General features: G+C 45.3%; 1 long non-coding RNA gene across 2 annotated transcripts in view; it reads left to right on the forward strand.

The window, feature by feature from the left end:
• The first annotated feature begins 1342 nt into the window (after positions 1–1342).
• The window catches only part of LOC109566348 (uncharacterized), a 134841-nt gene continuing 109006 nt past the window's right edge, over positions 1343–27177 (forward strand). For both annotated transcript variants that reach the window (XR_011569367.1, XR_002181789.2), the window contains exons 1-3: positions 1343–2303; positions 2415–2448; positions 7019–7121. This is a non-coding gene — a long non-coding RNA (uncharacterized lncRNA). The remainder of the gene's footprint in view (positions 2304–2414; positions 2449–7018; positions 7122–27177) is intronic.

The following is a 27177-nucleotide window of genomic DNA, read 5'->3' on the forward strand; positions in this document are numbered from 1 at the left end:
TGATTGGGTAGAGAGAAAGGTAGGAGGCTCTCCTGGATTCCTAGAGTATATATCTTTGAGATGCTTCATGAATTTCTTGGGAGTCCACATATCTGAGATGTGGAGAATGTCTCCCTGGGAGACAGTAGTTGTGATGGTTAATCTTTCAATTTACTGGGCTAAGGGATTTCCCAGATAACTAGTGAAATGTTATTTCTGAGTCTATCTGTGAGGATGTTTGCAGAAGAGATTAGCGTTTGAATCAGTTGACTGAGTGAAGAAGACCCTCCCTTACCATTGCATCCATTCAATGCACTGGGGGTGTGAATGGGAAAAAAAAGTGGAACATGGGCATTTTGCTGTTACATCTTCAGCTGGGACATCTGTCTTCTCTTACTTTCGGATATCAGAGCTCCTGGTTCTCTGGCCTTCAGATTCTGGGAGTTACACCAATGGCCCCTCTTCCATTTCCTTTGCCCCCTCCCCCTTTTTTAGGCCATTGAACTTGAATTATTTCACTGGGTTTCTTGGTTCTCCAGTGCACATCATGGCATATCTCAGTTTCCACAATCACATGAACCAATTTCCATAAAACTCCTTTTATAGATCCATATGTATCCTATTGGGTCTATTTCTCTGGAGAGCTTGAATACAATAGTTTCCTACAGTGTCCTAACCCAGTAGACAAAAATCCAGGATTTATAACCAAGAACATGCAGACATCCTGTCCACCTGATTGACTTTCTCCGCGATCTTAGATCTGTCCTTACTGCATGCCTTAACTTCTTTCCCATCTGCCAAATGGGAATACCAAATCCTTATTAGTTCTTAAGAGTATGTAGAAGGAAAGTATTGAATACTAGTTGTTATTAATGTACTTCAAACTTCTTGGTGACAGTAGCTGCATAAATATAGATCTTTCTTGTTTTAAGCAAGTGATGCTAAACAAAACCAAGAAATATTAAATTATGAATTACAGAAGAGATAAATTATGGAGGTAGTTATTATTTAAATTGCAGAAATATTTCTCATTTTCAGCCCAGGGTTCCTTTACAAAGCAATCTGTCTTGTGCTTTTAAAGAAGTAATTCAATTTACAAAAATTTGATTTGCATGCAACTTTTTAGAAACATTTATCATGTAAAGTGAGACATCATCTGACTAAATTAGAGAATTTACCAATATGTTTTGGCTTAGGATGAATATCACTTCCTCCAAGGTTGTGAATATTGGCAAATTGAATATCACGTCTCCCCTTCTCAGGCAGAGAGTATCCAAGTCCAGTTTTGAAGCATCTGGTCTGAGAATTAGTAGTCATGGTGGGAATACATGTATTTATGCTCTAGCTTTGTCAATAAATTACTCATATCTCAGGGAGGAGAACCTCATGAGGTCTCAGTTTTCTCATCTGGAAAATGAGATAGTTGGAGTTGATGGTCCCTTCTAGCTTCAGGGTTCATTGATAGCGCTCCTTGCCAAAAGAACTGATTTGAAATCACAGAGAACAAGAGCTGGCATACTGTCAATGGGTAATAAATGCTTAATCAATGGATAAATAAAGTTTTGATCTTCAGTTCTTTCCGAGCTGATCCTGAAAATTCCAAAGTTTAAGATAAAATCAGTTCAGAAAACCCTATTCCTTAACCTTCACTGACTTGACTTCTCCTTAGGGGCTTTCTGCATCTTTAAGCCTGGTGAGAGAAAGATATCAGCTCTGCAGAAACACTGGGATTCACATTTCAAGTTATGAGATGGCAGTTGATGGCTGCAAGTACATAGACACACAGAGATGCAGTGGTCCCCTCTTCTCGCCTTTTGCAGTTTCCCCGCACAGCCTGGCACTTGCGTTGGCATTTGCTGTCTGAGTCTGGCTACTGACTAGAGTCCCACCCTCACACAGACCTCAGGTATCTGGGCCTCCCTCCGCGGCTGTGAATCATCAGAGGTGCTGAGTCTTCTCCCGCTTTGAGTTACTGGCAGAGGTGTTGTTTCTTCCTAAAAGTGGAGGGAGAGAGTTGCTAAGAAACACACTAACGTGCTGATGACACAACAGTCTCCGAGAGCTTGGGCCTCCAACGTTTGCCTCTAATCAGGAAATCATTTTTAGAAGGATTTGTTGGTGTAAGAAAACAAGCTCCCGAACTAAATTAGGATCTGGATTATTTTTTCCTCCTCTCCCAATCTGCCTCACACGGCAGATTGGTGAGCCCTCACGATTCTGTGCGTGGCGAATTTGTTTCTGTTGCACATTTTAATTCAGAGCTCCGGAAGGTGAAGGTGTCTGTGTTTCTAAGGACTGCGTTTTTTGGAGCAGCTCCCTTGGAGGTGTGGGGCTCGCCTCTCCTTTCCTCAAACCAGTTGGCTTTCTTGGCAAGGTGGCCCCGGTTTCAGGATTCTTTAATCTGATTGTCTTTTTCTTTTTTTTCCCCCTGCCAGTAATGAATGCACCGCGTGTCTCTGGGAAATTAAGGTAATCCATTATACTCTTGTCTTCCTATCTCTGCAGCAAGGATAATAGCATTTAACCCACCTTTGCAATATACTGAGTGGCTTGTCAGGGTCTCTTCTTTAGAAGGACAACTTGAAAACATTTTAATAAATGCTCCTTAACTATATGCTTTAAAAATACATGGGGCCAAATGGCAAACAACTCAGTAATAACTAGTTCAGCAATGCAGACTGGCCATTCATCACTCTCTCTGCAGTTTCCACTTCTTTCTCTTTCCACATCCCTCCATTTCTCCAGGGACACCTTGTTTCTCTTTGGAGTTAGAATCTAGGGAGAACCTAGAGGTTTGGTAGTTACGGTCCCTGCTGCCCATGAAAATCCAACTGTTTCTTCAGCTTGGAAAGCTGTTGAGTTTCATGCTCTTTGAGGCTCCCAGTGAACTCTGCACTGAAGGACAGAAGTGGGTGCCCCGCTTAGTGATGTCACAGAAAGATTGGGTATACCTGGAAGCAGGTCCTCTGTTACATGATTGTGGTTTCATTTCCAGTGCAGGTAATGACCTAATCTAATAACACTTGTCATGTTGTGTGTGTGTCAAGCAGACATTCCATGGAGTGGAGAAGTGCCCATCAGACTGCAGTATGAACCTATTTTAGGGATCAGAAGAAAACATCAAGGACTGAGTCCTTATGTATTTGCAGGGCTGGCCTCTTGAAGGGACATGGCAGTTAGTTGTCCCAGAGGGGAGAAGACTCTTGAGAGTCCCTTGGACTGCAAGGAGATCCAACCAGTCAATCCTAAAGGAAATCAGTCCTGAATATTCATTGGAAGGACTGATGCTGAAACTGAAGCTATAATCCTTGGGCCACCTGATGCAAAGAATTGACTCATTGGAAAAGACCCTGATGCTGGGAAAGATTAAAGGTGGGAGGAGAAGGGGATGACAGAGGATGAGATGATTGGATGGCGTCACGGACGCAATGGACATGAGTTTGAGTAGGCTCCGGGAGCTGGTGATGGCCAGGGAAGCCTGGCGTGCTGCAGTCCATGGGGTTGCAAAGAATTGGACAAGACTGAGCTACAGAACTGAACTGAACTGATGTGCACTCAGAGTACCCAATGTTCAACCATTAGAGTTTATTCCCTTGTGGTTCAGGGCTCTATGGAAATTTTCAGAAACATGATGGTGTTGGCTTGAGAAGACTATTCCTCCCGTGTTTCTGTGGATCCTGCATGCTCCTCTTGATTGAAGAGATCTTGATTGAAGAGATCTGTGTTGATAAATACCCTCAATCCTCCTGAGCCAGAGACTTCCTGGATAAAAAGACCTTATCTATAAGAAGACTCCAGGACCAAATGAGCATCTGGGTTAATCTTAATGTCCTGGTTTCTCCAGATGGGTTTAGATGAATTCTCTATGAAAAAGTGTGTAATGTAGAAGGCACATGGGCAAGATCACCCAACAGATCAAGCCTGACCTTCGCAGGAAACACGATCCTTGTTTTCTTGGGCTCTGAGTTCCCGGAATACATGCTCCAGAGAATCCACGAGCCTCTAAATTCTATTACTGAGCTACCCATCTGGTCAATGAGGCCTTCCCTCATCTGTGTGGTGAGATTAGAGACTACAGTCTCTCAATTGTGGATTGTGTGTGTGTATGTATTTAAGCAACAGAAACCCTGCTCCCCCACCCTCACCAAATGTTATTGGGCTAGCCAAAAAGTTCATTCAGTTTAGCTTATGAACGATCCTGAATGAACTTTTTGGCCAACATAATATCTTATATGGAATCCCAAAATACTATACTGGGAGGGATTGGGGGCAGGAAGAGAAGGGGACGACAGAGGATGAGATGGCTGGATGGCATCACCGACCTGATGGACGTGAGTTTGAGTGAAATCTGGGAGTTGGTGACGGACAGGGAGGCCTGGCGTGCTGCAATTCATGGGGTCGCAAAGAGTCGGACATGACTGAGCAACTGACCTGAACTGAACTGAACTGAATATCCTATATGGAATCCCCAAATATTAAGCAGATACAAGTGGGCATGGATGTGAGGGAGTAGAATTCTCCTTGTCTGTACATCTCCCATGTGGAGCCCGCTCCTCCATGGCTTCCAGCCACTTCTGTGGAATTCCAGGGCTAAATCACCAAGCATGTTGACAGAAGAGGTCCCTGAAGTTCCAGAGAAGTTGCAGTTTGTACCAGGTACATAGGAAATGTCCAAGAAATACATCAGATTCATTAAAATTCTAGCTGAGAGAGGGAAGAGTTAAATTAAAGCAGCCAGAGAGGCACTGTGGTCATGAGATTCTGCCCTCCATGGACAGGAAGAGGACTTTTGCTGTCCCTTCAATTTTTCCTGCTTTTAGGAGCCCCTTGCTTCCTTCTGGGTCCTCATTGCTATTTACACAGTGTGACTGGGGTTGGGATGAGCCCACAGGAAGGGGTGTTCCTTCTGTGCTAGTGCAGGAATGGATGTGGCATCAATCTATCTGCAATTCTAAGCTCAATGTGTTTCCCTTAAATTTTTAGAAAAACCAAAGGTACTTTGCAAGTGCAATAGAGCTTCCAATTAGGCGTTTAAGCTCCCCATTTCTATTTCCCTAATGACTTGACTTGCTCTCTTGCTTTATGAAATGAAAATAGCTTTATTTGGGCATGAGGATGCAGCTGATTGCATGCTTAATATGCTTTTTGCAACCAGCTTCTGCCTGTGTCTGGCATGTGCAATGGGCAGAATAATACATTTACATGCTTATTTCTCCTAAGTACACTGGACCATTTGTTCCAGTCCTGTACCTGTGTTAACTGGTACAGACTGTTAAGGTGATACAGTCTGGGTAGAAGTGCCTGGAAGGCTGGTGTTTACTCCTCCAGAAGGAAAGGTGTCCTTGAAGGGCAGACACTGGCCCTAGGGCTCTGTGTGTGTGGGAGGGGATGGATAGGTGGACTTATCAAGTGTTGAGAGGTGGAAAGCAGAGAGGGGCCTGGTGTAAATCCTGTAAAAGAGTTGGATCAGAGATATGGAGGACAAAGAAAAAGCCCTGGAATGACATCAGCTAACTTGTGAGAAGGAAATAGCAAGAATGAAGAATCCAGTTCTGAGAAGGTATAGGGTTAAGGGCTAAATAATTCTTTCTTCACTGGGGAAATAGAACTGAAAATAAAATATATATCCACTTCCAAATTTATCTAACTACTGGGCAGAGTTAGACACTCCCCCCCTCCTCCCAGGTTCTAGAAAGCCAAAGGTCATCTTGTCTTTGGCTTTCTAGGTTTCAGCAAACATTGAATCAACTACAGCCCTGGGTGTTGTTCAGGTATCCGCGCAGCATTTTGGAAAACCACTTCAGAAGATTGTCGGGGTTCTCCTCTCTGCCCAAGTCTTGCCCTTCCTTCAAGATTTCCCCAAGCATAGAAGGCTTCTGAGGCCATTCTGGCTTATGCTCTGTGTTCCTGTTATTGTTCTCAACCTGTATGGAGGCTCCGTGCACCCAAGGTCTTGTGCTCTTCTTACCTGGCCCCCAAGGTGAACAGCTGGGCATAGCCCATTGTTCTCAGAAGCCTTGTCAATTTACAGGCAGGAAGTGAAAGTGTGGTTTAGGAAAAGCCAGAGCTAGTGCAGCCCTTTTCGGTCATTCGTCTGGTAGCAGCAAGCTGAGAATGCCCTGTTGTGACTGCCTGGGAGCCAGCAAGCTTTTCACATGACTTTTTTTTTTTTTTGATGTGGACCATTTTTAAAGTCTTTCCTGAATTTGTTACAATATTGCTTCTGTTTTGTGTTTTGGTTTTTTGGCCATAAGGCAGGTGGGATCTTAGCTCCCCGATTAGGGATCAAACCCACACATCCCTGCATTAGAAGGCAAAGTCTTCATCACTGGACTGCCAGAAAAGTCCCTTCAGATGGCTTTTTAAATGCAGAGCCCTCCGTGGAGAAGACCACAGCAAGGCTCTGCCGTATGGGGTGCTCTGTCGAGTGGAGAGTCATCTGTCTCAGTGTGGTCTGTGGCTGCGCTTGGCTTTCTTGTCTAAGGTGCCCTTGATTAGACCCAAGATTATAGAGGTACCTGGCCATTGCCATGAGGCAGCCGTGGCTAAAAAATAGACAAAGGGAAGGCGATTTCACATGGCTTCTTCTTATTTCAGGGAACACTCTGGGCCTGCCTCAAAGCACATCTCCTGCTCAGCAGTGTTGGCTGGCCCGTTGATGGGAAGGCCTGCTTTCCAAGTCTGAAGGAGACCCTGAGGTCACTGCGTCCATTCCCCTGCCTTCAGGCAGGATTAGAGATAAGCTGCCCTGCCAGAGGATAATCTCTTCTACTTGTAAAAGCTTCCAGAGCAGGCCCCAGTCTCTCCCCAGACCATTCATTGCAACTTTTAACAACCTTCACCATCAGGAAATTCTCCCCCTTAGCTATCCTAAATCCCTTATGCTGGGGATTAAGTTTCTCTCCTTATTCTATCCTCAGTAGCCACTGCCAAGACTCACCCTGCACTGCCTAAGAACTCTTCTGATACCTGAAGATTGTATTAAATCCTGCCTGCCTGTCTTCCCCCAATGAATAATCCCAGCTTCTTTTCCTCCCAGGCCCTGCTGCCCAGTCTGCTTATCACCTCTGAGGCTGCCCTCTGATCCCTTGCTAAGTGCCAGGCTCCCTGGAGAAGAGCCCAGAACCAGGACTTGGAGTCCGGTAAGTTCTGACCCATCTTACTTCCAATGAGAGTCTTTCTTGAACCTGTGGCATGAATGTTACCTTCCTGTTCACGTACCCCAGTGGGGCTTGCATGCTGGTGATGGTCTCACTCAAGGGCTTATGGTCCCCTTTCAGCGTACTTGTGTATCAGATCAATTTTCTCTACTCCCTTGGATAAGGGCCAAATATATCACACCTGGGCATCCCCAGTAGCTCAGCAGAATCTGCCTGCAGAGTACATGGGTTCGATCTCTGAGTTGGGAAGATTCCCCTGGAGGAGGGCATGGCAACCCACTCCAGCCAGCATTCTTGCCCAGAGGATCCCCATGGAAAGGAGAGTCTTGTGGGCTCCTGTCCACAGGGTCACAAAGAGTCGGACATGACTGAAGTGACAGCATTCACACATGCATATGTTCAACACGGGCATCACTGCATCATTTTACTTGCACCAAAACTGACCACTATTGGAAGCAAGGAGAAAGGAGAATGCAGACGATTTTCAGTGCCTATGGCTCTTCTGGTGGATCGGACAGAGACAAGTAGCCTGTATCTGCAGAGACATCCTTTGGTTGGATGCGGGTCCTCACACCAGTCTGATGATGACCAACTCTCTCGGTCTGATTGCTTTCCTTCCTCTCCTTTTCTGTGTTACCTTTTCATAGGGGCCAGGGCTTCCCACTGTGTTCCTGGGGCCTGATCTCCCCCACCCCCGCACACAGCATGCTTCACCCAACTGCCCCTCCCCAGGCGATCTCCTATTTCCTGTTTGAAGCAGGTCTCAAAGCTATGGTTTTTCCAGTACTCATGTATGGATGTGAGAGTTGAATTATAAAGAAAGCTGAGCACTGAAGAATTGATGCTTTTGAATTATGGTGTTGGGGAAGACCCTTGAGAGTCCCTTGGACTGCAAGGAGATCCAACCAGTCCATTCTGAAGGAGATCAATCCTGAATATTCACTGGAAAGACTGATGCTGAAGTTGAAACTCGAATCCTTTGGCCACCTGATGTGAAGAACTGACTCATTTGAAAAGACCCTGATGCTGGGAAAGATTGAAGGTGGGAGGAGGAGGGGACAACAGAGGATGAGATGGTTGGATGGCATCACCAACTCAATGAACATGAGTTTGAGCAAGCTCCAGGAGTTGGTGATGAACAGGGAAGCCTGGCCTGCTGCAGTCCACGGGGTCACAGAATCGGACATGACAGAGCGACTGAACTGAAAGTGGTCCCAGGGGTCTGCACAGCCTAAACACGCTCCGTCTGCACTGGGTAGAAACAAAGGTGGGTGACGTGGCCACCTTCCTCAAGGAGAGTGAAGGGGACACAAGGACCTGAGACACAGGTGTGGTGAATTGAAAACAGCACGTAGGACTTGGCCTCCTGTGTATCAACAATAGGAGAGAAGGGGTCAAAGACAACCCTCAAAAAAGGGTCTAATGAAGTAGGAAGGTACTCAGTGCACAGGACGTCAGGCGGGGGCAGAAAAGGCTTCCTGGGGGAGAGGGGGTTGGAGGTGAGCTGGGTGAGGAACAGGCCAAGAGTAGAGGCAAATAAGAAGCACTCGATTGGCTCCTGGCTTCTGCTTTGCTCCCCGCCACCCCAGTTCTTTCAATTCTTTGCATCTCTAGTTTCCAAGAGGGCTTCTCTGGTGGCACAAATGGTTAAGAATCTGCCTGCAGTACAAGAGACCTGGGTTCAATCCCTGGGTTGGGAAGATCCCCCTGAGAAGGGAACAGCTACTCACTCCAGTATTCTGACCTGGAGAATCCAATGGACAGAGGGGCCTGATGGGCTACAGTCCATGGGGTCACAAAGAGTCGGACATGACTGAGTGAGTAACACTAGTTTCCAGGAGAGAGAATCCTCTTCCTTTCAGTCCATTAGTAAATGAAAAACAAATTAATGAGCATCTATTATATACCGTGGCATGGTGGCCGTGACTTGGTTCAAGGGTGTGGGATTCTGATTTACTTGTCCCTGGGCTGGAGGGCAGGACCAGGATTGGTCAGGGCTCCTGGGCCCTGGGCACCTCTAAGTTCTGAGCAACGCTGTTGCTTTCCCACATTGAGCTGTGCAGTATTTTCACTGTCTTCATTGTTCTCTGTGTGGTTGGAAGAACCACAGGGTCCTAGGCCATAGGGTGCAGAGATAAAGCCGGCAAGGTCCTGCTCAAGTGAGGCAGGGTAGGCAGGATTCTAAGTTAGTTCCCAAATTCCTGCGCCCTGGTGTTCCTGCCCTGTGGAATACCCTCCCCTGGAGCGTGGATGTGGACCATGAATGTGATGGGGCTGTCATCCCCTGGACTAGGTTATGTTACAGGTGGAGTTGATGGTCACCTGACTCAGTCAGTGAGCCATTCATGGGGACTGGGCTTTTCCTGATGGGAGAGATTTGTAGCATGAGGGGGTTTCAATGTGAGGAAGACTGTTTCTGACTTTGAAGTTGGAGGGGCCCAGGGAAAGGAATGTGGGCAGCCTTCAGGAGCTCAGGGCTTGGTTTGTGGCCAGCAAGGAAATGGAACCTGTAAGCCTATAACTGAAGGACCTGAATCCTGACATAACCACACAAGCCAGGAAAAGGACCCCAAGCTCTCGATGAGAACACAGCCTGGCAGACACCTCTATTTTAGCCTTGGGAGACCCTGGGCAGGGAACTCAGTCCGTCTGTGCCTAGACTTTAGACCCACAGGACTGTGAGCTAATACATGGTGGGGGGGAATGATTTAAGCTTTTAAGGCTATGGTAATTTATAGGTTTGTCATATATAGCTTTTATTATGTTGAGGTGTTCCTTTTATTCCTGCTTTCTGGAGACTTTTTATCATAAATGGATGTTGAATTTTGTCAAAGGCTTTCTCTGCATCTGTTGAGATAATGGCTGTGATCCAAACGTCTACAAGCAATAAATGCTGGAGAGGATATGGACAAAAGGGAACCCTCTTACACTGTTGGTGGGAATGCAAACTAGTACAGCCATTATGGAGAACAGTGTGGAGATTCCTTAAAAAACTGGAAATAGAACTGCCTTATGACCCAGCAATCCCACTGCTGGGCATACACACCGAGGAAACCAGAATTGAAAGAGACATGTGTACCCCAATGTTCATCGCAGCACTGTTTATAATAGCCAGGACATGGAAGCAACCTAGATGTCCATCAGCAGATGAATGGATAAGAAAACTCTGGTACATATACACAATGGAGTATTACTCAGCCATTAAAAAGAATACATTTGAATCAGTTATAATGAGGTGGATGAAACTGGAGCCTATTATACAGAGTGAAGTAAGCCAGAGATAAAAACACCAATACAGTATACTAACGCATATATATGGAATTTAGAAAGATGGTAATGATAACCCTGTATGCGAGACAGCAAAAGAGACACAGATGTATAGAACCGTCTTTTGGACTCTATGGGAGAGGGAGAGGGTGGGATGATTTGGGAGAATGGCATTGAAACATGTATAATATCATATAAGAAACGAATCACCAGTCCAGGTTCAATGCAGGATACAGGATGCTTGGGGCTGGTGCACTGGGATGACCCAGAGGGATGGTACGGGGAGGGAGGTGGGAGGGGGGTTCAGGATGGGGAACACGTGTACACCTGTGGCAGATTCATGTTGATGTATGGCAAAACCAATACAATATTGTAAAGTAATTAGCCTCCAATTAAAATAAATTAAAAAAAAAGACTATGGTAATTTGTAGAAGACAAATATGCATCAGTAGAAGCAGCAGTACAAGATGAATAGATGGGGGAATGCAGAAAAATGTGTCTAGGAAAATATTCAAATAGTGGTAAATGTTGTCCTATGACAAGCCTAGAGAGCATATTAAAAAGCAGAGACATCACTTTGCTGACAAAAGTCCCGTATAGTCAGTTCAGTTCAATCACTTAGTTGAGTCCGACTCTTTGTGACCCCATGGACTGCAGCATGCCAGGCTTCCCTGGCCATCACCAACTCCCTGAGCTTACTCAAACTCATGTCCATCGAGTTGGTGGGTGATGCCATCCAACCATCTCATCCTCTGTTGTCCCCTTCTCCTCCCACCTTCAATCTTTCCCAGCATCAGGGTCTTTTCAAATGAGTTCTTTGCATCAGTATACTCATCTTTGCTCTGTATAGTCAAAGCTATGGTTTTTCCAGTAGTCATGTATAGATGTGAGAGTTGGACCATAAGGAAGGCTGATCACCAAAGAATTGATGCTTTCAAACTGTGGTGTTGGAAAAGACTCTTGAGAGTCCCTTGGACTACAGTGAGATCAAACCAGTCACTCCTAAAGGAAATCAATCCTGAGTATTTATTGGAAGGACTGATGCTGAAGCTGAGGCTCCAATACTTTGGCCACCTGATGCAAAGGGCTGACTCATTGGAACACTGGGAAAGGTTGAAGGCACAAGGAGAAAGGAGTGGCAGAGGATGAGATGTTTGGATGGCATTGCCAACTCAATGAACATGAATTTGAGCAAATTCCAGCAGACAGTGGAGGATAGAGGAGCTTGGCATGCTGCACTCCATGGCATCTCAAAGAGTCGGACACAACTTAGCGACTAAACAACAGCAAAGGTTGTGCAGAAGAATAACCCCTAGATGTGTAATGGAGAGGGGACCCTGTCGTTACTTCAGGAGGGGGAGTCAAGGGAGCATCTGTTCGCTGAGCTGGTGTTTAAAGTGAATGTCACTGAGGACCCAGTTTGCTGGAGATCAGGGGCCTAAGCAGTTCAGGAGGAGGGAACAGCTAGGTAAAGGCCCTGTGGCTTCAATAAGCCTGGTGTTTTCAGATGCAGCAAAAAGCAGATTCTTGTGGCTGGATGCAGTCTACAGAGAGAGATACCAAATCATGCAGAGCTTTCCATGGCTGAACATGGAATTTGGATTTTATTTTCAACATGAGGGAAGCCAAGGAGGGTTTTAAGCAGCGAGTGACACATCTGCACAGTCTGATTTAATGTTTATAAAAGCTCACTCCAGATCCTGGCTGGAGCTTGGATTTCCCTGGAAGCCGGGGTGGGCGTGTTCGTTCAGGGAGGCTGTAAGCAGCACTCTGCATTGTCCCGGCGAGCACGCTGGGACCTGGGGCCAGGAGTGCAGAGGAGATACAAGAGGTGTCAATTGGGCTTTTTCTCTTTCCTTTTCCCTTCCATTCCTTCCTTCCTTCTCAATTTCTGTTTTTTTTTTTTTTTTTAAACCCGTTCCTGTTCTTCTTCCTTCTCTCTTGATAAATTTGCACACCCTTCTCTAGCTCTGGCCCCACGGGACCAGATGGAAGGCCCATTCATCCTCCTGCTGGGGACCAAGCACATGGAATGCGTATCTGGAATCTGGATAAACAGAAGGCAGAGGAGTGGGAAGAGTCCCCAGGGCCCACCTTGTCAGCCTGGAACGGTCCTCGCTGTAAGACTGGTGTCTGTGTTTGTCACCCCAGGCGAGGCCAGTACCTGGGCATGGAGAGTCCTGGTCCTGCATTGTTGACAATTAGCCTGTTGTACCCAGTTCATCCTTCTCTTAGAGGCACCTGAGTGTGAAAATCATACTTTCTGTCTCTGTGCTGCTGGTGCTTACCCCATTCTGCCTGTACATGGCAGGTACTTGGTGAAGGCTTGGTGACAGGTGATGGGAATTTGGTTCTCAAACTAGTATTGATGGAACTGACTCTAGACAGAAACTACCATGTGTCATTGTGGTCATTCATTTATCCCATCATTTATCCCATACATATTTATTAAGTGACTACCGTGTGCCTTGCCTGGGACTAGGGCCTGTGGATACTGTATCAAACAGACTGAGAGTAACTTTTATGTAGGGAACTTATTCTTAAAGGGGAGATAGTTTTTTTTTTAAGTATAAAAATAGTGAATTCAAAACAAAATGGAGGTAAGTGCTATGAAGGAAATAAACAAGAAAACTAAATGCTTCAGCCCGGAGACTCCCAGAAGGACTAAGTCCAGGTTCTGTAGGTATAATTTAATGAATGAACAAATGCACAAATCAATAATTTCACTGCCCCTGGATTTGCTATATTCTGCTCAATTCCTCTTCTCTGAGTCTGTTTCTTCTGGGAGATCTGTAAAGGAGGGCAGATATTCAGGAAAAGGCTTAAAGGGAGAGTGGCAAGCTCCAGTCTGCCTCTTAGGGCGATGGCTGCAATAAGTGGGGCAGGTGGGCCATGTGAAGGACAGAGGCTCTTCCATTGTCAGAGGGTGTGATAGGAGGGGGTCAATTAGGAAATAAGGAAAGGAGAAGGACTTAGGGGACATGGAGATAGGTCATGAAAGATTACTGGTTAAGGGAGAAGAAGGTTAAAGGCCAAGGTCCAGAACCACATATGGGTCTCTGGTTTGGACAATGGTTTGTTCAACTGACTGGCTTTATTGAATTAAGACATTAGTGATAAGGAGCAAGAGAAGGGGCGGTGGGGTGGGGAGGTGAACTCTGAGAAGTTTAGACATGCTTTGTTCCAGGCTCTTGTCAGCTAGGAACTTGTCACACCTGTGGCCAACCAGGCAGGAGAGCTGGACTGGAGATGTGGGTGTGGAGTTATCATTTGTCACCCAGACACTGGAAGCTGGGAAGTGAAGGAACCCAGGGAAGAGCAGGGCTTCAAGTAGGAGAGGAGCTGGCGATGGAAGAAGTTGCATATTCAGGAGAAGGTTTAACTCAGGGAACTGTGTCTTGGCTGGTAAGGCGGGAAGGGGTGGGCCTGGAGCGCAGGTGATGTTGTGGTGGGAGGGCCTGGCTGCCACCCAGGGGCCCCCACTAGGTGTGCAGACGTGGGGGGAAAGGGAGGCGTGCATCTGATGCTTCTATTTTCACTGCAGGTAGGAGGGAGGTAATCTGTTGCTTATGACTCTTCCCATTTGTTTTTTTTTTTTTTAAGAAGTGCAACTGCAGCTCAGTAAATGCTCATAGGAAAGGGCTGCAGAATGAGAGGGGTTGAAGGTCTGGGGGAGAAGAGGAAGCAGTGGATTGGGGGTATGTGAGGAGCAGGATGCCTCTTCTAACCTTTCAGGAAGAAAGGGCGGGTAGAGAAGCAGGTGTGTGTGTGTGCATTGTGTGTTGTTTGTGTGTTGTGTGTCTGCTATATGCACATTATGTGTTTTGTGTTGTCTATGTCATGTGTGTGTGGAAACCAGAGGTTCTGCATTTCACACTTTGCTGCCTCTGCATTTCCTGTGAAGTCGGAGGCAAGCTCGTGTGAGAAGGAGGAAGAAGGTGGGAAGCAGGTGGGTGAGTGGGGAATGCTTGAAGGAACCCCGAAGAGAGGGAAGGGGCGAGCTGGCCAGGAGCCTCTCCGGTGGCCTTGGGGAGTCTCTGTGCACAGGCCACAGCACCAAGGGGACAGCTCCAGACCACACCACGTGGCCAGCTTGGGCCTGTAATTCGAAGTTCTTCCAAATCCAAAACCGAGCAGGCTGGGCAGATCGGAGCTGTCTCCTCCAGGGCACCTACCTCCTTCTCAGCCTCCCAGGAGGGAGGGATGGAGGAGAGGTGGCCGTGGCAGAGGGCAGCCTGGGTTACGGCTTTCCTGGGTGAAAGGTTAGGAGGAGCCTACCCGGGAGTTTTTAAGATAAGCGCATGCAAATCTTTCTGTCTCCATTTCTGTATTGCCTGCCTCACCACCTGCCCCTGCCTCCTCCCCAAGTCTGTTCCATAAATAATTAATGACTGTGACAGCGGGTTCTGTTCCCATAACTGAAGACACCTTTTGGCAGCTTGGAAACTTTGCAAGCTGAACGGCTCACCTTGTGTCTAAAACTGTGGCTCCAGACAGTTTACTGCTGAGCGTCTTTGTGTTGTGATGGGCGCCATTAATGTCACAGCCATAAGCCCAAACTGGCTGCTGAAGTGAGAGTCTGGTGATACGAAGTTCTGGGGACCAGCGATGTGGGGCGGGGAGTCAGGTGGGAGGAATTTAAAGTCATGTTAGGGGCCAGATTCAATTCAAAATACTCCATCGTGTGTTGTAGAAATACAATGTCTTAGGTTACATTCCTCAAAGCAGAGCCTGTAATGGGGACTCTTGAGAAAGTGATTTATGGATGAGAGGCTCTCAGGGGCAGAGACTAAGAGAAGGATGGAGCAGGAATAGAGGCCGAAGAAGGATGTGGCCTCAGGTGTGCATACAATGACGTCTATAGGGTTCACTGAACCCCAGTGTTGGACTTGTCTCGCCTGCCCTTTTTCCAGGCAGTGGCAGGGGGCACTGGCTCTGATTCCTTGTAATTTTCCCACTTAAACCAAGAAAAGTCTGAGAAGTCGCCATACCGTGTAGTGCTAAGTCGCTCAATTGCGTCGGAGTCTTTGCAACCCCTTGGACTGTAGCCTGCCAGGCTTCTCTGTCCATGGGATGGTCCAGGCAAGAATATTGGATTGGGTTGTCACCAGTGGTTCTGTTACTATGTCCACTTACTTTACTTCATATACTGAAGTCATTCATTCATTCATTCATTTACTCATTCATTCAACAAATATATACTGCAGCTCTTCCCTCTACTCTTAACCTGTTGACTGTCTCAGGACATATTTTGTTTTAAATGCTGCACTAGTCACTGAGAGCCAAGGAATTTTGTGCTCTCAGATGTGCCAAAAAACCTCTCTTTTGTCTTTGAGTTTCTGTTGGCTGTAGCTCATCAGTGTATTCTCAGCATCTGTACCCCATCTACATAAGTTTAAACGTCACAATGGGGTGGAAAAGGAAGAGAAAAGAAGAGCATTGCCACCTCAGGGGGAGGGAAAAAGGAGGACAGGGTGAGGAGGGGAGAAGCCGGGGCCCTGGGTTGGCTTCTGAGTCCTTCCAGCTGTCACTCATGGACCACCCTCAGGATGGGAATAGATAAAGAAAAGACAGTCTTGGTGGAAGGATCCCACCAGTCTACCATGGATGATGGAGTTCAGGTGCCGGTCCAAGGCCACCCTGGGGGCTTGTTGCTATGGAAGTGCCTTCTCAATGCAGGTGGCTTAGGCTTTATGAACCTATCAGTGCACTTTTTCTGATGTCATAGAGAGGTTGTCCATTTGTCACACTTCCCCATGTGGTCCTTGGAATCCCAGTCTGTAAAATCAAAGCTTCTGATCACTTGATCCCAAAGGCCCTTTCCAGAGTAGAGAGCCTCTATCTCAATGATTCCTGGTGCAAATGGTGAAAAACAATTAATCCAGGCTGAGGGGATGTGTCTACTGGCACATCAACTTGGATGGAATGACAATGGCATGCTGCTCGGCTTTTGGAGGCATTGAAATGAGCTTGAGGGGACCCATCACTGTGTTGGAATCAAGACTTACTAAACTTGAAAAGCTGAATAAATGGACCAAAACCCAAAAGATAAAGTGCCACAGTTTTGAAATTAAAAACTAGCACTTGTACAAATACAGATGAGAGAAACCTGGTCAATGAGCAGTTCAAGTAAAAATACTTCAGAGTTTTAGTTCAGGATATATTTATGAGTTCAATAAATATTAATTGGATACCAGGCACTGATCCAGGAGCTGGGGACACAGCAGCGAACAAGATGACATCATCCTCATACGGCTTACATTCTGGTATTAAAATGTAATGCACAATACCCAATATGCGGTACAAATAAGTAGGTTATATGATACAGGCTGGCAAAGGATGGTGAGAGGAAAGGAGAAGCTGAACAATGGGAAATAGAATGATGGGGTGCTATTTCAAATGAGGGGCAAGGAAGACTTCTACAAGGAGGTAACACTTGGCCTGTTAGCTGTTTGACATGGTTGCTAAAAAGCTACTGAAATCCTGGTTCTATGACTAATTATTCCCACTAATTAGTGTGACCTGCCTGGATACCTCCGCCTACGTACGATCCCGTGACTTCCTCCAGCCGCAGCATCAGCCCTGAAGGTTAGTCCAGGGTTTTCAGAAAATCACCAAGCCAGCCTGCCTGACCTTGGATTCTTTTTGGTTAATCTGGATCTCCTGGGCTCTTGTGAGCCATCACCCATGGCAGGACATCCTACCACCGACCATTTCCAATGCTGCCATCCGGGATCTGTGATTAATGCTATAGACACTTGGGATGAACTGGATTCCCCTGCCCCCTCTGGCCTGAATGTGGGGCCACCCACGGTGCCCAGATAACCAGCAACCCTGATTTATTCACCCTGAGCTCTCCCAGTTCCTTCATCCTTTCAAAGTGCTCTATTGGCACTAGCTCCAGAAGAAGATTCAAAGGGAACATTTTCTGTTTTATTGATGTTCATCTTCCTGAGTTTGCATCTCGTGTGGCATCAATGCTAATTTTTCTAGGTGGGGGAAAAAAGTTTTCTCCCAAACTTCTTGCAATTTTATTAATAATGTAACAAGTAAGGCCACGTATTCTGATGGCTTAGCTGGTCCCAGAGAGGCCACCCAAGCCTCCGAGCGCCCTTATTCTCCCTCCCGCCGACTCAGCCTCTCTCTCAGGTGGGTTGCCGAGGCACCAAGAGCAGAGGGCAGGGGGAATTATGCATGAACAGAGAGATGAGAGACTGACCTTCTGTGTTTAAAGGTTAAAATGATTTCTTGGGAAATGGAACAAACTCACAAATCAGAAGCTGTTCTGAATTTTTCCTGCAAAAATTAGACTGAGTTTCTGTACAGGCTCTGTTTGGGAGAACATATACACACACATTTAACAACTCAGTCAGGTTCAACTTAAATTCATTGAACACACCTACTGTGTTCCTAGTCCTGGAACTTAGGCTTAAATGGGGACATGACTTAGGCTAATGGGGACATGAGGAAGAGGAAAAAAAAAGCTTTAGTGACCTATAGGTCAAACAATAGGAACATGCAATGAGCCATCTTTTGGCTTCATGCCACTTAAACGGAATATGATAATTATGCCAGGGATTTCGTGAAAAGCCAACAAGATCAGAGCCCATTGTAGAGTCTGCCCCACTTCCACAGCCATGGTGCTGGTGGTGAGGCAACAACCTTCAGGATAAAGTTCATGGGCACCAGGACGTCTTAGCCAGAGGGCTGAACTGAAACCAGGGGAGTGGCTTGAAACATAAAAGACAAACATGAACTGAGTACATTGTCTGTGTCCAGCACTCTGAGGGGCACTTGAAGATAAATACAAGTCAGATGCTACTTCAAAAATATACTCCCAATAAAGGTGGAGAACTTTTCTGTCTTGTCCTCTGCTCTATTCTCAGAACTAGAGCAGTGTCTGGTATTTAGTACAGGAGGTGTCTTTACCCCTTTGCTGGACACAGCCATAGTGGCTTTCATTACTGATGCCACAGAGCTGGGCACTCGGGTGCTGCTGTCGCTAGAGCTTGGATGTTGCTGTCCCCACCCTTAGCAGGATGAATTCAGTGCTGTGCATCCTCCTTCATGCTGCTGGCCTCACATGCAGAATCTGGCTTGCATTCATCTGACTAGGGAAGTTGAGGTGACCTCAGGCAACATGGACAGTAGCTGCAAGGGAAGCTGGTAACTGAGCATTTGGTTTGTATTCTTTTCTCAAAAAACCAATAAGGTGAGGGATTTGTGAAACGTTGGGAGGGCATCCCAAGGTGTTAGGTGGTATAGAAGAAAGATAGATGATGGTTGCAATAAGATAGGTGGTCCTTGTGTGCCAGGGATAAAATTATAGATGTGGTAAGAGCAGATAGATCTTTGTATGTCTTGTTTTAAAGTCTGGACTCCTATCCATAGACAGTTGGGAGCCCCTAGTGGGTTTTAGGCAGGGGAGTGACAGAGTCTGATTTGCATTTTAGATTGATAACCCTGAAGGCTGAGTGGGGAGGGTGGTGGGAAAGATTAGGGCTGGAAGGAGGATGACTAGAGTTAGAGAGAAGGGGATTTGGAGGGAGAGGGGCAAGGGAGGGGAAAGCGGAAGTGGCAGGAGAGAGAGAAAGAAAGAATGAACCTGGGAGGGCAGGTTCATAGAGGAGAAGAAATCTTGAGCATTAGCAGCTGCAGTCCTGAATGATGGGGGTAGGGGGAAGGTCGGAGTTCTCCCCCAGGCAAGAAGGCACAGCAGGAGGTGCTTGTAGGTATGGGTGATGTGATTTAGGAAGTTGGGAGAGTACATTCTTGAGGGGTTCACATTGTCTAATTCCTTGAGCCCCAAGGCAGCCTGCCTACATCCTTTGTATGGATCATCTCTCTCTTTCCCTCATCAGGTAGCTCAGTACAGTTCAGTTCAGGTACTCAATCCTGTTCGACTCTTCGTGACCCCATGAATCACAGCATGCCAGGTCTCCCTGTCCAACAGCAACTCCCGGAGTTTACTCAAACTCATGTCCATCGAGTCGGTGATGGCATCCAGCCATCTCATCCTCTGTCATCCCCTTCTCCTCCTGCCCCCAATCCCTCCCAGCATCAGCGTCTTTTCCAATGAGTCAACTCTTCGCATGAGGTGGCCAAAGTATTGGAGTTTCAGCTTTAGCATCAGTCCTTCCAATGATCACCCAGGACTGATCTCCTTTAGAGTGGACTTGTTGGATCTCCTTGCAGTCCAAGGGACTCTCAAGAGTCTTCTCCAATACCACATTTCAAAAGCATCAATTCTCAGGATTCAGCAAACTTTTTCCTTAAAGGGTCAGATAGTCATTATTTTCAGCACTGTGGGCCATGCGGTCTCTGCCCAGACTCTAGAACTGTGATGCAAAAGTAGCTGCAGACAAACCATCCATGGAGGGACGAGGCTGTGTGCCATTAAACTCGATTTACTAAAACTGTCTAGCCATAGTTTGCAGACCCCTGAGCTACCTGATTCCTACTCAGCCTGACCCTCTGTAAATGCTCTTATTGCCCTTTGTTCTTTTCCTTCAGAGCTCACATCTCGGTCCTAATGAATTATTTGTCCAAAATGTGCTTAGCACTGACTCCAGTGTTGGGGTTATAGCAGGGGCTGTGCCCATCTTGTCTCCATGGCTGCCAGAGCTGACAGATATGTCACCCAGAATGCATCTCGTACTCACAGTGTGCATTGTTCTCACTGCTTTGTATTCATCAGTTTGCTCAAACTGCCCAGGGATTGCCCAGTAAGTAGACACTCTTCTTATCCTCCTTGACAGATAAGGAAACTGAGACTCAGAGAGGCTAACTAATGTGCTTGAAATCATACAACTGGAAAGGAGGGGGATCTGACTTTGGACTCAGTTGGGCTCTGTAACCACAACACCATTGATAAGTTGCTGGTAAAAAGTGAACCAAGTAAATAAGAAGTTTGGTTCTTCCTCTGGTAGGAAAGGAGGCAGGGTGAGGTAGGGCTTCCTAAGGAGGAGGATGGAGACCTGGCATTGTCACTGGGGGAGAGGAAGTGGGAGCTGACTGTGGGCAGGAAGTGGCTTTGCCCTGTGGTCTAGGTGAGGAGGAAGGACTTGCATGGACGCTTCTACAAGCTCTGGGCTTTCCTCTCGATGGATGCAGCAGCATGTGGCAGGGAGGCACTGCTGAGGTCTGGGTTGATGCAAGTTGTGGGTTTACCAACAGGTATCTTATTCCCAGGTAGTGCAAGTGGTAAAGACTCTACCTGCTGTTACAGGAGGTGCAAGAGACATGATTTTGATCCCTGGATCGGGAAGATCCCTGGAGGAGGAAATGGCAACCCACTCCAGTATTTCTTGCCTGGAAAATTCCATGGACAGAGGAGCCTGGCAGGCTATAGTCCACAGGGTTGCAAAGACTGAGCACACTTGCACGAATCTTGGGTCAGAGCAGAAGCGATTGCTGCCTGGATCAGATCACCTTCTGGTTTTGGCACTTACTGACCTTATAACACAGACACATTGCCTAAATGAGTTGAGTCTTAATTTTATGTTTAATAATTTTGCATCTGAGAACCTTGCTCAACTCATTTATTAACTAAGAGTTCATAGAATATGTTAAATTTTCTAGATAATCAGATAAAATGTCTTCAGATCATTAACATTTTATTTTTTGTGTTTCTATTGTTCATTTTGTATTCTTTCTTTTGACGTATTTCACTCTCCAGAAATGCCAGTAAATTTAAATGCAAATAGTGAGGAAGCATCCTGTCAGTAGTTTAAATATTTGGCAAGTCATTTCCTGTTCCTTTTTGTACATAATGTTTTGCAGATTAATGATTTCACATTTTTCGTGGAAGATTTGTGTCACTGATTTGGTAACAGTAAAAGCAAATGCACCTGAAGGCACTGGCCTGTGATATTAACCGGAGCTCAGCAGACTGGCCCTACTTTTCCTTCTGAGAACTTTTTGTGCATGAGTCTCCCTGAGGGCAAGGATGCTCAAGCCACGCCTTGGGAAGCTATACCTCCTCCCGCCTCACTGTGGCCTGTACCCCACTCTTTATGGCCCCAGCAAGTGTTCTCAGCTCCAACCAGGCAGCACCTAGTACAGACTACTTCCTGCTGACCATGTGCTCTGGACCCATTTTGATGTTGTATTGAGGTGTTTGTCAGAAAAAGGACACCATTCTTGCCTCCGCTGGGAGTGGGAGGGGTGGGCACCTTCCCCTGTGTGTTGTGTATAAATATGCATCTGAATGTGTGTACCTGGTGCTCAAATTACAACCTCCAGTTCCTTGTGGTGGAGATAAGTTTCTCTCATGATGTGACTAATAACTAAAAATAAAAAGGTGACTCTAGAGCCATGTGGGTTAGTCCTGAGAGAGTAGAGATCATGGTGTGTAGCAAACCCAAACAGGTTGCAAAGAGCTGAAAAGACATTCATATCTAATAAGATGAATTTTAGCAGAGATGAAATCAAAACAAATTCTTTTTATTAAAAAAACATTGATATAATGAATTGGGCAAGTCTGTGGTAGAAGAGGCTGAATAACAGGTACCAGGTGAGGAAACCCTGGAGGTTTGTTGACTGAGCTCATTATGGATGAAAGACTCCAGGGTTGGGCTGGCCCTTAGCCCCCTCCCTGCCCCCTGAGTGGACTGCTTCCTATTTTATTATAATCAGCAAATAGTAATTGAGTATGTAGAGTGTGATATTTGCAGAAGGTATTAGTGAAATATGAAATTTAATCTTCTACTTTCATATATTTTAATTCTTTCACTCATCCTAAAACTATTATTGATAACCTACATTGTATTAAAATACAAAGGTGATTAAAATATAGTTCTTAAAGGAGCCACAGCTTATGTGGGAAGAGAATCAGTACACAGGATAAAATGCCTAAAATATAAGGATATATGATAAGTATATGATAGGATACAAATTCATGAGGTCTGCACGTTCAAAGTCATTGCCCTTCCCCAAGAACACCAAAGAGAATCACGTGGCCTCTACTTCAATCCTCCTCCCCCATCATGAAGACCACTGTGGGAGTAGCTTGGGGATAGCAAGGACAATGATGAAAGAGTTTAATAAATATAACTATAAACTATGCTTTTGGAGACTCTCTCACCTCTTTTGAGAAATATGAGTAGAGAATGAAATTCTTTTTTAATTACTTTGGGTGGTTCAAATTTAACTTCTTGAAATCAACCCCACTCTGAAATAGAACCTCTGGTTTAGGGGATTGGAGATCAAGCTGAACATGTAATGTCATGGTAGCCTTCATGATGGAAATGAACTGGGGCCTCATTTCCAGGGTTGAGTACGAAAAGCCAGGCAGACAGAAGAGTAAAGGGAGGCCATTGCATGGAGGAGGCCTAGGGGGTGCTGTGGAGAAAACTATAGTAAGGTGCTGAGGAGGGAAAGCTCAGGGCATCTCCAGAGGTCAGTAGAGAGGCCTGTGCAAAGGAGAGTTTGTGGATGTTGCCCCAGCCATCTACTTCTTTGGGAGCTGTCCTTCATCCACCAAAGCTTTGTCCTGTATTTCCTACATATATTGTCTCCAGAGAATCAGAGTTAGACAGGGCAGGCAGTGATGGTGTGTCCCTTCCTATTTCCTGGGCAGTGTTACCCCTTCTGACAGAAGTCTTACTGCTCTCTCTTTCAGTCTTTCCAACTGCAGGACTGGTATAAGTATCCTAGCACCTTATTTTTACTCATAGGAGCCTTCAAGTCTCATATTTAGGGCTATTTTCTAAATGACAAAGACAGAATTCAGAATCACATAAGTGCATAAAATATTTATAATGAACCTGAGAGGTTAGTTTAATCACATACATCTCTTTCCTCTTGTGTATTAATTAATCCTGATAAATCCCCCTACCTTTTTTTGTTCCTCCTGCTACATCTAAATTGCTCAGAAAAGATGTGTTTGTGGAAGACAAGCTGGAGGAGGTGTTTCAGGATCATCTTAAAAGAACGAGCCCTAAATATTTCAGATGGAGTCACGAGTGTAGCAGATCCATCATCCTAATATGACTAGGTTGACTTCAAGAGAAACATCCACTTTTACGTACTTGAGAACTTCCCTGAACTCACTCTGGTTTCTGAGATCTTCTCTGTTATTACTGAAGACCTGCAGGATGGGTTGGGTTTGAATCCATCAAAATGAAACCCTAAGTTCTACCATCAGTACCTACTAAGTCATAAACAAATTGTCTGGATATTTTATGCTGAGGATGAGGAAAGAATAGGAAGAGGTGTCAGGAATTATGATTCCCTTTCATAGCTCTGGCAACTGCAATAAATCTTCTTCTGTAGTTAGACAATGGCTTTTACTTTTAAGATGAAGAAAACCAATGCTAACACAATCTATCCACCATGGAGATGAGCTGCTGCAGATGAATCTTAAAGATCTTCACTCTGTATTTTCCCCTCATTTAGATTCATCAAATTTCCCACAAACCCAACAGTAGCTTTTGATTTGGTTTCCTTACTCTGGTGATTTAACTCTTGTTCAAAATGAAACATTAGTTCTGACATCCATTTCCAGGAAAAAAACAACAACGACAACAATCTGATTTGCGAGGCAATGTCTTAGTCTGTTTGGGCTCCTATAACAAAATACGTTTTTGTCGGGCTTCCCTTGTGGCTCAGCTGGTAAAGAATCCACCTGCAATGCGGGAGACGTGGGTTCGATCCCTGGGTTAGGAAGATCCCCTGGAGAAGGGAACAGCTACCCACTCCAGTACTCTGCCCTGGAGAATTTCACGGACTTTGTGAATTCCATGGGGTTGCAAAGAGTTGGATACAACTGAGAAACTTTCATAACAAAATACCACAGATTGATAATCTTATAACAGCAGAAATTTGTGTCTCACAATTATGGAGGTTGTGAAGTCCAGGATGGAGGCACCAAGGTGGTTGCATTTGGTTAGGGATCTCTTCCTGATTCATAGTGGACACCTTCTACTGTGTCCTCACATGGAGGAAAGAGCAAGGGATCTCTCTGGAGCCTTTTATAAGGTGCTAATCCCATTCATGAGTGCACCACCCTCATGACTTAAGAACCTCCCAAAGACTCTATCTCTTAATATGATCATCTTTTGGGGTTAGGATTTCAGTGTATGAATTTGGAGTGGGAGAGGGACATAAGCATTCATACCATAGGAGGCAAATAATAGTGATAGGGAGATCTTGGAAGAAGAAACACTAACATCATCTGTAGTTCGAGATTTTTCCAAGTATGGTGAAAGAGATCTGGGGGTCTGGGTATACAAGGTGTTCATGAAGAAGGACATCTGTCTCAGTACAGCTAGAGAGGCACTTGCAGGCAATGCATGACTGGAGAAGCTGGGGCCAGAGCACTGAGGACATTTTATGTCAGTAGCTCTCAAGACAGGCTGCTCATGAAAATCTTCTGGGGAGATTAAAAAATACCTTTGCCATCAAGTTCCATATCAAAATGATGTATTTTTAATAATTTGTGCCTTAGAGTGAATTAATTCAATTAGATCACTTGCCTCCCAAACTCTAGTTGAGACTACTGAATAAATAGAAGTTTTGTTTGGGGGACTTAATTAACCTTGGGGCATGGATTAATTAATTAATTGAAAAACCATGTGTGTGTTATTTTTCTATTCAGGGTGTTAGAATGAAGAGATAAGGAAGGCCTTGTCTCACACTTTGAAGAACTCATCCATCAGTGGGGGATATATACAAACAAACAAACAGATATTTTATAATACTGCTCTCTAGGCAGAGAGAACTTTGCTTCTTTTCAGCACATAGTCTTTTACACTCACACTTTTGGCTCTTAACGGTGATCCTTCGGCACCAACCATCACTCTTGAAGTCTTGAAGGGCTGTGTTCTGGTGAGGCGTGAGTAGAGTGAGGGGATAAAGGGTCTTTTTACATGTGGAGCACAGAGGCAGATATGTCATGTTCCAAAGGGGTGATAAAGCCAAGTCAATGAACTTGATAGAGTTTGAGAGCCCAAATCCATATCAAAGACAGTAGAAGAGGGTTGAGAACTATGGTATGGGAACAATCGGAACTGGTTGGCTGGAGGGGACCTGGAGATGTTCTGGAAAGAGTACTTTTTTATGGCTTCTCCTAACAGCTGACATGGGTTTGGCAAGTACATTTAAAGGTCTGGACTAGAAGCAATACTAATTGCCATATGCATTTCATTGTCTCTCTGGGAAAATGCATTCTGTATTAAGAAAGGAAGTAAGGTAGAACCAAAGACGTTTCAATTTATATAAAAATAGTGGCATTATTGATGCTTTTCCTTTGCTTCACCAAGTAAATGGAACGACAGAGTAGCAACGTGATATGATTACTTGACTTGTCTGCTTATAGGCAACGAAAGGAGAACTCATTATTTCAATTACCATTGGAAATATTTCAAGAATATGTTAATCTACTTTCTTGCCTTGGTAATAGAGCGTAGTGGAAATAACAGAATATTTGTTTCTGTGAACCTCAACAACCTCACATTTCGATGTTTTAATCACATATTTCTTTGTGTTATATAAGATAATTATATCACATAAGAATTTTATCTCCTTGTTATGTTCTGAATGTTTCTACCCCCTTCCCTCTAATTTATAAATTGAAATCTTAACCCCCAAGATAATTGCATTAAGAGGTGAGTACTTTGGGAGGTGATTAGATCACAAGGGGGAGTCCTCACGATTGGAATTACTTGAGCACACAGCACACAGCAAAATAGTATAATTTATGCACCAAAATGTGGTCTCAGTAGACAGCAAATCTACTGGTGAAATGATCTTGGACTTCCCAGACCCTGGAACTATAAGTAATAAATGCTGGTTGTTTATCAAGCCATTCAGTTCATGCTATTTTTCTTATAGTCCCCTGAATGGACTAAGACACTCTCCAGAGTCTATGAATTTCTAAAGGAATGAACATATTTCCTAAATCTTCATCTTTCCTACAAAACCTGGCCACTTGGCTTGGACATTAGCCTGTGAAGAGCTGTGAATAGAACTGGACTGATCAAGATACTCCAGTCCTTTGGGGAGTTGCTATGGTCCAAAAGTCTGTATTCCGCCAGAATTCATGTTGAAATGCTAGCCCCAAAGGTATTAGAAGGTGGGGCCTTTAGGGGGATGGTTAAGCCATGAGGGTGGAGTCCTCATGAATGGAATCAGTGCCCTTATAAAAGAGATACTAGAGAGCTCCCTGGTCCCTTTCACATTGTGAGGCCACAAAAAGCCTGCAGCCCAGAAGATGGCCCTCATCTGATCATACTGGCAGCATGATCCTGGACTTCTAGCCTCCAGAACTGTGAGAAGCAAATTTCTGTTTATAAGCTTCCCTGTCTGTGATATTTCCTTATAGCAGTTCAAACAGACTAAGACAGCCATTTCCGTTTCCTGTTGAGTGAGGTACTATGGATGCTTGCTTAATGTACTAAGTTGCTTCAGTTGTGTCTGACTCTTTGCAACCCCATGGACTGTAGCCCACCAGGCTTCTCTGTCCATGGGATTCTCCAGGCAAGAATACTGGAGTGGGTTGCCATTTCCTTCTCCAGGGGATCTTCCCAATCCAGGAATTGAACCCTCATCTCTTATGTCTCTTGCATTGGTAGGTGGGTTCTTTACCACCAGTGCCACCTGAGATAAGGAATGCATACCAGTGAAAGGGGCTTCCCAAGTGGCACTTGTGGTAAAGAACATGCCTGCCAATACAGGAGATGTAAGAGACGTGGGATCACTTCCTGGGTCTGGAAGATCCCCTGGAGAAGAGCATGGCAACCCCCTCCAATATTCTTGCCTGGAGAATCTC

Source organism: Bos indicus, chromosome 11, assembly GCF_029378745.1.
Source record: "Bos indicus isolate NIAB-ARS_2022 breed Sahiwal x Tharparkar chromosome 11, NIAB-ARS_B.indTharparkar_mat_pri_1.0, whole genome shotgun sequence".
Classification (NCBI taxonomy): domain Eukaryota; kingdom Metazoa; phylum Chordata; class Mammalia; order Artiodactyla; family Bovidae; genus Bos; species Bos indicus.